Below are 8,506 nucleotides of genomic sequence, written 5' to 3'. Positions count from 1 at the left end.
AACAGATCAAAATTGACCATTTTATGGCTCAATGGAAATGTGAACATCAACTTAAAACAGATTTTGTGTTTATGTATAAGTATTGTATTAAAAAGAAGCGCACAAATTTGTTGTAGATCAGAAAATAGCCCAATGTTATGTGTTAATAGTTCAGCATAAATGCTACGTGATTTACATGTACATGTATAAGTAATGAAGATCGCCACATCTTGGAATATTACATGCAATAAGAACAACCACGGTTATCTTCCATATTCATTTCAATATCAATAATAAATTCAGTTATATTTCGATGAAGGATAATAGCTCTGTATATCTCTGTTTCAACAAACAAACACTGGCCACTTTTACAAATTTAATATCATTGCCTTAGTCTGTTGAACGGTTTTGAACTGTCACCAGCTTAAACGTTAACTCCCTGCACTCTGGTATGGAGGCAAGATTTGCTGACTGTTTTCCGCAGAACACAGTCATTTGAAGGGCTCATGTTATTGTTTTGAATGCAGTCCTTGAAAATGCACCATTGTGTCCCATTTGACCTCATTTTAAATTTTCATGTTGCCAATTTAAGGGCATTTTTGGCGCCTTTTTTGTTTTTGATAATACAAATTTGCATATTCGTGAACAAAAGTGTGATGTCATTTCAGGCAGAAAATTTAGTGTTGCAGCTATTTCAGCACAAAAAAATCCAGAATGTTTGATATTTTGCTGTCGAAAATTTTCTTTTCTTTGTCATGTCATTGTTTGTTGATTCGTTGTTGTTTCAGTACATTGAAGGGCCAATGAGCAAAGGTTTCTCACAAAATGTTTTCAATGAGCACAATTTTTTTGGTTCACAATTTAAACAAAAAGTCCCTAAACTAGTGAACAGTGTCTTCCTAAAATGACATCATTTTAGCAATAGCGCCCTCATTTGTTTGGAAAGGCATGGACATTTTTAATGTTTAAAGAAGTGCACTTTTCAATACAATTAACCAAAAAGGGATGTCGATTTGTTTTCGTACATTTTAAGAGGAGTAGAAAATTGCACAAAATATGTTCTCAAGTAAAATTCATGTCATGAGCCCTTTAATCTTGGCGAATGTTCCACGTGTGCCTCTTGCCTGATGCGCCCCTTGCCTGATGCGCCCTTGTCACACCCCGGTCTTCACCGGGTCAGGCTCATTTTCTTTTCTGCTGAGGGTGTGGATCTAGCACCCTGACACCTTAAAGAGGTGCCATATCGTGTACAGCCAGGGTGACATGATCTCTAGATAGAGCCCCAGGCTAGTCATGCTGATGATGACATCCCAATTGGTGCAGTCACATGAATGTACATGTGCATGTGTAGTGTTCTATATACATGTACCAATGAAGAAACGACATTGTCTAGGTGTTCAGCTACTCTATTTTCTGTATCTACCGGTACCTAGTATGTTATGGACGAGTCAGTCAGAATTTCTGATGTATTTGGTAGCCAGACTTTTAGAACGGTAATTTTTCTCAGCCTTAAAGTTTGCCGTCAGCGGGTATATTTGGAATTCCACACTGGACCACACACTACTACAATTCTGTACCATTTTGTGCCACGCCTACTCCGAGGCCTATGCCGTTTACTAGACCTACAATTCACGTGAGAAATCAAGTTTTATTAAGTTGGAGCATCAACGTGGTTGATGTGGTATTATTATAAAAGTATGTACACATGTAATTGCTTATAAAATTTTGAATACTTTCCTAACAGGCAAAATGGGTCCAACAAGTATTATAAAGTTACATTGGTATGCCTGTACTCTTCAAATCAGAAATGTACATGTAGTTAAAGTATTGTATTAAATGACACAACTTTCAATGTATATGTGTTCTATATGTACATGTATTAATAAGTATTGCCTAAATTATATGATAAACTGCCAAACACCCGGGTAATCACATGTCTTGTTATTTTCTGTAAACCCGCTAATTCGTTCTTTTCTTTTAATGCAGAATTTAAGTGTTATTATTTACTGCCAGTATCGGTAATAATATGCACCTACATGTATATTTGTCTGACAATTGAAATCAGGTGTGTGGTTAAGTCAAAATGACAAATGACGACCTCTTCCCAATAAGTTTGGTTTTCTTGTGTTTTGCTACCATTTGTTGTTGTGCGCCGTTACCCTTTGGTAATAGTTTACCCGTTCTGTATATAACTTGTCCAGTACAATAAACTGTTGAAATAGAAAGTTAAAATGATTAGTTGCATGTTAATGCAGGGGAAAACATGATGTCGAACAAGAAGGTTCATTGATATTCTTCTGTGTTTGATTGTTAAAGAAATCTCACGTGAAGTGTTGTGAAACCTTAAACTTTATTTGATTTTTTTATCGTAGATGATGAATGCCTAAAACAAAGCGTTGAATGTTGCCTAAAATATAGTGGATGAAACAAGAGCTAAATAAACTTAAACGAGACAAGTATTTACAGAGTTTGCAAAGTTATTTAGGCTTTGTATTTTGGGCGTAAAACCGGGAGTGTACAAAAATCTCGTTTGAAGCTCTGGCAGGAGCTTCTACATGTCACTTTGTGGTCTGTCTGTCTGTCTGTCCGTCATTCTGTCTGTCTGTCTGTCCCCGGAAAATTGACCAAAATAAGCCCCATAAGTTTACCATAAAATATGAATACTAAATTCTAATTTTCCAAAAAGCAAACACAATAAATTAAATACTTCCCAAAAATTGTTTGTAACAATTCGGAAAGATGTTTATGAAAAGTTTGTAAATGGAGGCAAAATATGTGCAGTAATGTTATAGGCACGTGGTATTTATCACAAGTCGCTATTAATCTAGGTATAAATCTAAAGTATGGTGTTCCATATGTGCCATCGGCGTCCCATTTTAGGCGTCGCATTTTTAAGCTCTGGCAGGGATCATTTTGCACTCGGCCAGAGCTTATTGTACACTCGCACTTGTTCTTCAAATGTAACCCGACCGACCGGAAATATTTGTACAAAAATTGCTGGCTGAATTTTTTAGTACGTTGGCAAACAGAAAAAGTGTTGCATGACATGCGGGTTGATCCTTGAACGTTGGTGAAAATGAAAAGCAAATATTTCTACATCCGAAATTTATGAACTTACCGGAGTGGAGCTTTTGTTTTTTATTCGATCCAATTAAAATAAATCTTTATAGAAAGCATCAGAATTGTATTCGAATTGTTTGCTGAATCAAAGAAGGGGTTTATATTTTTTTTCGAAAAATCAAATGTTCCAAAATGTACTGGTTTCAGAGGATTTGACCAAGAGCTTAGTTTCAGCTGATGAAGGTCTGCTTATTACTGTTATATGAGGTGATTTTGGTGTTAACGCTCAGCCGATAGCTTGATCCTCGCAACAACCCTTACGGACTTATTGTCATTTGAGTGGATTTTGAAGTCATAGCTCAGGAAGGAAAACTCGGAAATAGCGAATATTTTCTTTATATTTAAAGTGATTTGCATGCTCTCTTATTTCAGCCTTCGCTGTCACATAACACGTGAGCAGTTATTACAGTTGAAATATGCTGGTACTTCAGTGGATTGGGAGTCAGGTTATTTAATCTGAAAGGGAAGTTATTAGGTGTTTCATTGAACACTTTATCCTCTTCATGACAATGATGAAAATATACTTCGTGCCGCAAAAAAATCAAAATTGGTAACTAACTACTCCGCAGCTCAACTTGGTTTGAATTTTCTCAATCTCGCTGTTTCGTTTAGAAGTACATGTATAGGCTAAATTTCCTAGAAAACTAGCAATTAAGCAAGCATTGTAAATCTTAAACTATGAAATACATTACAAATCATGATTGTATATGATCGCTGTCCGCAAAACCTTGATAGTGTCCGGCGCTCTGGCTGGTGCATTTCAATCGTTGAAAATACATGTACATGTAATAAGTTGTTCATGGTGCAAGGGACGATACGCGAAAGATCATGCAACAGCCGATTTCCTAGGAGGGCGCCCTCTGCCGGCACGAAGGCAGTCTTTGTGTGACATTTTTCTTTTACTAGCTAATTATAATGGAGTTTTAAAACACTACTTCACACATCTGTAACCCTATACCCTGGTCCTGTGTTTACATCATTTCCAGATCTTGGATGTATACGTCTTAATAATGATATTGAATGTCAGTTTTGAACCAGTTCTGACATCATTACTTGTCTTGCAAAAGTGACTGGGGAAAAATCCTCTTCAATAATGAAGCTGTGTCGATCAGAGGCAATTTTAGAAAGTCACAACGCCAGTTAACATTTTGTTTTGGCAGATCACATTTCAATTCACCAAAATAACAAGTGTCCCACATGTCTGGTTTCAACTAAAAAGATATTAACACAATCTAGTGGACAGTCCGCCAGAGTAATCAGACCGACACCATGAGTGACTACAGAAGCAGAATTCTCTCAAGACGGCACAAAAATACCCAGATGTGAACAATAAACATGTCGGAAAACGGGGCCAGAAAATATATTGAATGTCAAATAAGCAACACACTCGGTAACCGAAGAATGGTAGAGAGGAGTTTATTTTGATGACATTTTCTGATTTCTGAATTGGGAGAGAAATATGAAGGGCTTCGATTTATTGGATTTAAATACCCTCACTTAATGAAATAGTGACGAGAAAAGAACGCTGGTCACAAAACTCGATCTGGGTCTCTTAATGTCTTCGTTATTTGCATTGTTTTTCCCTTTTTTCAGATCGTACGTCATGCAGTTATTAAGTTGCGGCCAGCTTTTCCATGAGTCAGTACTATGCATTCCCCGAGCTTCATGAGCTAGCATAACCTCGACAAATAGAATAATTGTTTCAATTGCTATTTTCCTGGCAATATGAAAGTTATATTCACTTTTGATTGAGACCTTAAACAAAACAATTCCACCGACGTTTAGTTATTGAATTATCTCTTCACAAGATTCGAATTATTGGCTGACAGATTGTCATTCGGCTCTCGCAGGGCAGGTTATTTGTGCACAAAATGAAATCCCTTTTTAAAGGGTTGCAGATGCCCCCAAAATCGGAATGAATGTAGTTTGTTTTTCGTTGAAAAAAAAATAAATTAAAATTCGTTACGAAAATTGTTCTGTGAAAACAGAATATTCAAGAGTCATGAGTTTTCCTTACTTTTTTATTTGAAATCAAGTGTTCTTTAACCATGTCTTCTGTGACACTATAATTGTGATTTAACCGGTTTCCGAAAACATACAGCCACGTTTTCTCTCCTTATTACTCCTAATTGTGTGACCACAACAAACAATGTATGCCATTTCACAGATACGGCCATCTTTGTCGTCACGCGTTTTAGTTCGTAGTGGTGGCGGTGGTGGTGGGGGTCATATACATCCCATCATGCCACTGCACCCTGAACATGTTGGGACGTACTTTCAATGTTATGCCCCTCATAAGATTACAACAAAGGGTGCGTTCGATTAGGTTACACGTGTGATATAAAAAAAACCTTACACGAGAGGTTCGATTAGCCATCACGTGATACTCGTGGCTGCCCCAGTGTCAACCACCAGATGCAATTTACGTTATTTGATCAATATTTGACAGACATGTTTTTGATAGTTCAGAGCATATCTTCAGCAACAGTACGCATGGTGTTTTACACTTTAAAGTCCCGCCATACAACAACCTTTGACCTTAATTTCCCAGAATGCCAGACGAAAAAAACCCGCGACGCTTGATTAGCCTCATTTCGTGGCTTCCTCGAGTAAAAAAACACCCCAATCTATATGCATGAGCAAGCTGCGCACCTTTGATGGCGGTATCCGTGAAACGATCTTTGGTCAGTGGGTCCTTCGCACGGTAGCTTGATGCACAATCAGATTGTTGTTGCGATGTCACTTTTGGTATACACCCTTCACTCACGGTGTTTTTGTGTTCAAATTGGGAGCCCAAAGTATTGCTCATCGAAAACATTTTCGCAAAAAGTTCGCTCAATGACTTTGCTGTCATGAAATAACAATGAATCACCCAAAACAGAAAATGTACCGTGGCAACCCCCAACCCAATTCCCGGTAACTTTTGATGCAGAAGCGGCCGCTGCTGTCAATGCAGTTTCTGCATTGAATAACATCACAGTTTTTGATTATGAAATTTAATTATAAAACGTTTAACCTTTGGTATAAAGCGCTATCACTAAGTGCCACATTTTTACATGTATTATTATTGTTATTAATTTTCGCATCAACATAAAAACCAAAAAAGCACCGCAGCACCATTGAAAAGGAATTACGAATGTTGAAAATAAAGGAAAGATGGGACACAAAGGTGCATTCAAGGATTGCACTGAAACTTTTTTTTATAATAGCCATTTAAGCGCATAACAGCCTTTACTGGGAAACAACTTGAGAAAAAGCCTTTGTTTTTGGCAAGTATACAGCCTCTCTTTCGTTTCATAACATAGTGATCCCACGCAATTATGGACGTATAAGATTTCATATCTCCAGTCATCACAAACTGTGAATGTTGGTTTAAAGGCCGCGTGCATTTGAATGGCCGGCTTTAGAAGAAAAGGCTACTGCATCCAGGCAATTGAGAGCGGTAAATGCGTGCTCCAGAGGCAGCTGAATGGACGCTGTGTGGGGATCATCTTCTGCTCTGGCGACGGACGCGACAATGAATGCACATATATCCTGTCTCACTGAAATGTCTCCCAGCAGTGCTTTTCATTGAAGAAGAGTGGATAGCTCACATAATTTCCCAGGAAGCCTTTTTCTCTCAACCTAATAACGGCTTAGGCCTCAAAAGCCTTGCACGGTGTATTTCTTTTGACATAGTATCAACGCAATTTCGTATACGAGATATCTTCTTAGCTTATTTTTTTTTAAAACTATTATATTTTTCTAACTTTTCAAGTAATCTACTCGAGCGTTTTACAAAATTGACCACGCTTACACTTTCACAGAACAGACTTACCTTTAGAACACTTGTATAAACGGTGGAAGCATTGCCAAAATAAACTGCTAAAATTGACTGACCATGCCATATTTAACATAAGCAGGTTTCTCCCAGCTGAACAATGAACGGACCATGCATGCAAACGGAGTGTGATGTGTCGATTAGAATATTTTGGCGTTAAAGAGGTACACAACATATTTAACTGGTAACTATATAACGGGTACTTTAGTTTTACAGTATATTATTTTCAGAAGTCCTAATCAGCAGTTTTGGCTTTTTCCACAAATTTCATCAGAATTAAGGAGAGTAAAAAGAAGCAAACTTCATTTTAAATCCGTCCATATATTTACACACGCCATCACAAACGGTCTAAAAATAAGGCGAGGATTTAAATAATGATAATCTTTACATCCTCGCAAGGGGCAGACGCAGAAAGTAAACAGAAACAGCGACTTTAAAACATCAAAACATCACCAACCAGACTCGGCAGATGTGGCAGATCCCCTTTCATTTCATCTCGAGCTTGGTGGATTCATGTCATGCGCGCTGATAAATTAAATTTCTATTGAGTTTTGCGGCGCGGCATTCGTTCCAATTCATCTAGTTCATTCATTCATGTTTCGCGCCGGCTTGATATAATTCAGCATTTATTCCGACTGGCCGTCTCCCTTGTCGGTAAATATTGCTCGTAATTTTGGAATTTAATTTCCAGTCCTTATTTTAATTTGAAACCTACATGCCGTGTTGCACAATGTTTTTTTAGCCTAAGCATTGTGTTTGCAGTTTGAATCTATGACGTATAAACTGTACTATTTCAGCAGGCGAAGCTTGAACTAGAGTCGGTCAACGATGAAATGAAAGTAGACGGGACGCATTCATTTTTTTCTACAGGCTAGTAAAATTATTGACCGTAATACGCATGCGTGAAACATATCTCACGTGAACAAAAAAATATGTAATATGATTTGAAGTAACTTTTGTAAAGCTTATATTCCAGTGCGGATAGCGTGGCTTCACTGTGGAGCGCTACGCTAATCTGGTGGTCCAATGCTGCGGGTTCGAATCCCCGGCGAATTTTTTTCTTTCCTAAACTGTGTTGAATCAAGTCCGACTAATCGATAGAATAAATGTCACCTTTTTCTTCTCATGCATGCATGGCTTCGAAGGATTTTTTTTCAAAAAGAAGTTAAGTCCGAGAACCATTCCGTTACCAACTGACGCATGCGCTAAATGGTTATTGACAATACTTGGAAAAAATACATAATTGCAGACGCGACGGTACCAAGGTGCAAAGGTGGCACCAGACTCAAAGCAATAACAGAACGCCTCTGCGTGCCTCTGCGGTCCCTTGGCACGATGCGTGTTCACCTGCTTTCTGCAATGTCTGCAATATTGGCACTTTGGGCGTCGTGAATGCGTGATCTGCATTAATACCTATTGCAACCGGGAATTAATGGCAGCATGTAGTGCAAGTATACACGCCTTTCTGTATGGAGATCAGCAAGGACAAATTCCATGGACTTCTGAGCAGAAAATACTTGGTTATACAATGGCAAATATTCGTGCTGGGCCGCATTTCACTACTTTTACATACGGTCAGTCACTAGT

The sequence above is a fragment of the Patiria miniata genome, unplaced genomic scaffold (genome assembly GCF_015706575.1).
Source record: "Patiria miniata isolate m_02_andy unplaced genomic scaffold, ASM1570657v1 HiC_scaffold_2, whole genome shotgun sequence".
Taxonomy (NCBI): Eukaryota; Metazoa; Echinodermata; class Asteroidea; order Valvatida; family Asterinidae; genus Patiria; species Patiria miniata.
The sequence above is the reverse complement of the archived record's forward strand: the minus strand, read 5'-3'. Positions refer to the sequence as shown.